Here is a 2,893-nt window from a genome sequence, read left to right as displayed (position 1 = left end):
GGCACTCAGCAGAGGTGGCCCTGCCGGAGGATGTGGACGAGCAGGCGCTTACGCAGCCACGCGTAAACCCGAGGGAGGGCCCTGGGGGTGGCCCAGGAGCGTCTTCAGGTGAGGAAGCGTTTCCCGGGGCAGGTTTTAGTTCTCTGTCTCCCCCACTGTCACTGTCACTGTCACTGTCCTGACATCACGAAGATCTGGAGGGAGAGAAGGGGTTGCAGGTGGCAGCTTCTTCTCACATCTGGCACGGGGGAGAGCTTGTGGCCTGCAGAATGGGGCCAAGAGGGCTGCCCCGACTGCCACTGCCCCCAGGAAGCTGCCCTCCTCTCCCTCGGCTCTTCCGGTCGCAGGAGGCCTCGGCAGGTGGCACCTCGGCCAGGGCAGACACTGTCTGTGCCTCAGAGGGCTCTGCGGCAAGGACACTGGGCACCTGCGCAGTGCCCAGAAGGACACTGGAGATGACCAGGCAGCCTCACTTCAGTGTCGGGCTGCCCAAGGACACTGGGCAAGGGTGGCCACACTTCCAGGAAAGGGTCCTTGACACAGTTAACCTCCACGCTAACACCCTCGCAGACCCATCTCCTACTTACAGCCTTGGCCTTGGTGCTGAACCCACTCACAGGCAATGGCACCTTGGAGCTTCAGGCTGATGACTGCCCTGAGACCTGAAGGAGCAGGCCCCAAGACGTGGCCTGGCTGGGCCTGCCTGGTCCACAGACCACCCGTGAGCCGGTCCCAGGGCCTCCTCCAGGGGACACGGCCCCACCCGTTCTCCCTGGGCAGCTCCCCTGTGACCGTGCCCTTGCCCTCTGCCCCGGGGGTGTAGCCGGCTCACCCTCTTCATAGCTGCCACCACCTTCCTAGCCTCTTAGGGCTGATCCTGCTCCACACCCACGTGTGATGGAGGGAGAGGCTCTCTCTGCCTCCTGTCTGGACCCAGATACCCCACGACTGTTGTGACCACCCAAAATGGCGCTGTGCCATAAGTCAACCTCAGCGTGGACGCTTGACCTGAGACATCTTGCTGAGCACGACTGGGCAGTGAACAGAAAGAACCGACCACAGGAAGCATGTCCCTAACAGATGGCCTAGGGACCGGAAAGGGTGGCTTCCCTGGCGGGCTCTGCCTTTCCTGGGCTTGGGGACACGTGTCCCATGCTCCCAGGCCATCTGACTTGGATGTGGGGCAGCGGCTCCCCTGACGCTTGGTGGGGTTCCGTCTGCGTCCTCACGTCTCTGGCTCCCCTCTCCTCAGCACTCCTTCCTGCTCGGCTTTTCCTCCCATAGCTGTCTGGACGTACCAGGGCTCCCATGAGTCCGCTTCACTCCAGCTTCCTGTCTGCCCCTCCTCCGGACCTGGAGGTCCCTGGGTGCAGCCCCCTCCTCCCATCTATTTCTCTCTGTCCTGAGTGTTCTGCCCATAACATTTCTCCCGGGCAGGCTGATAAATCCAGAGAGCTTCAACTTCAACTCCATTTCGCCTGCTCCTCCTTGACATCAGGGGCCACCCTTGGGAAGTCCACCAGGCTTAACTCTGCTGCCTCCCATCTCCTTCCTGCCTCCCCAGGAGCACTGGATGGGCTTTCTACCCAAGGTCCCCACAGGGACTCCGTCAGAGACAGGGGCCCCCAGGGAGAGCAGGGGCAGCCCTGCCGAGCTAGTCTGAGACAAAGCGGGACTGCTGCGTTGGCAGTGCTGCGGCCTGACCTGTGCTGACTGCCGTTGGCCTGGGCAGCGGAGGGTTGCCAAGTCATCCTTGCGCCCCTGCTGGTCCCTGGGACGCCTGTAGGCTGCACAGCCTGCACCCTGCCACCCAGCCCCGAGGGACAAGCCAGTCAAACCACCACACGGAATGGTCTTTTCCACTTACCTGCCTTTGATAGTGACCTTGCGCATTCAGCCACTCTGCTAAGAACGGGCTGTGTGCCAGAGGATGCGCGTGTGCCGGCGTGCGTGTGGCACTGATGCTGTTTCCATGAATTTCTCAAGTGCCGTGTGCATTTCAAAACAGAAAAGTACGTAACTTTAGAATTGTGATTTCTGTACTCTCGTTTCCAGAAGCTGGTGAGCCGGCTCGGGCACCTGGTACAGCAGTTAAGATTCACTTGGGATGCCAGCATCCCACACTGGAGTGCCTGGTTCAAGTCCCCAGTCCTCCACTTCCAGTCCAGTTTCCTGGGAAACAGCAGATGACGGCCCTGACACCCATGTGGGGGACTCAGATGGAGTTTTGGGATCCTGGCTCCCACCGGGCCCAGCCCTGGCCATTGTGGGCATTTAGGGTAGCAAACCAGTGCATGGAAGATTTCTATCTCTTTCCCCTTCTCTCTGCCTTTCAAATAAAATGAAAATTAAAAAACGACATTGTAGCAGGCTGTAGCTGAGACCTGTGAACAGGAAGGCTGACGAAGCTTTTACCAACTTGCATGTGTCTGTGATCACGGCATCAAATTTCACGTTCTGTTACCTCGACCAAGAAGAGTTTGCAAAGCCACTTTCGGAATTGTTGCTGAAACTCTTGATATGTTACAGAGTTGCTGTAAACTGTTTACAAAACATGATTTGGACAAGCTTAAAATTTGAACTACCTGGAGTAGGGGTTGCGGGCAGCATGTGAAGCCGCTTGGGCTGCTTGCATCCCATACTGGAGTCCTGGGTACTCAGCACTTGTGGTCTAGGTTCCTGCTAATGCACTTGAGAGGCAGTGGGTGACGCCCAAGTACTTGGGTTCCTGCCACCCACACGGGAGACCCGGATGGAGCTTTAGCTCCTGACTTCAGTCTGGCGTAGTCCTGGCTGTTGCAGGCATTTGGAGAGTGAACCAGTGGATGGCAGATCTCTCTTTCTGTCGCTCTCCCTTTCAAATACATCAGTAAATTAAAAAAAAAAAAAAAAA

The sequence above is a fragment of the Oryctolagus cuniculus genome, chromosome 4 (genome assembly GCF_964237555.1).
Source record: "Oryctolagus cuniculus chromosome 4, mOryCun1.1, whole genome shotgun sequence".
Classification (NCBI taxonomy): Eukaryota; Metazoa; Chordata; class Mammalia; order Lagomorpha; family Leporidae; genus Oryctolagus; species Oryctolagus cuniculus.
The sequence above is the reverse complement of the archived record's forward strand: the minus strand, read 5'-3'. Positions refer to the sequence as shown.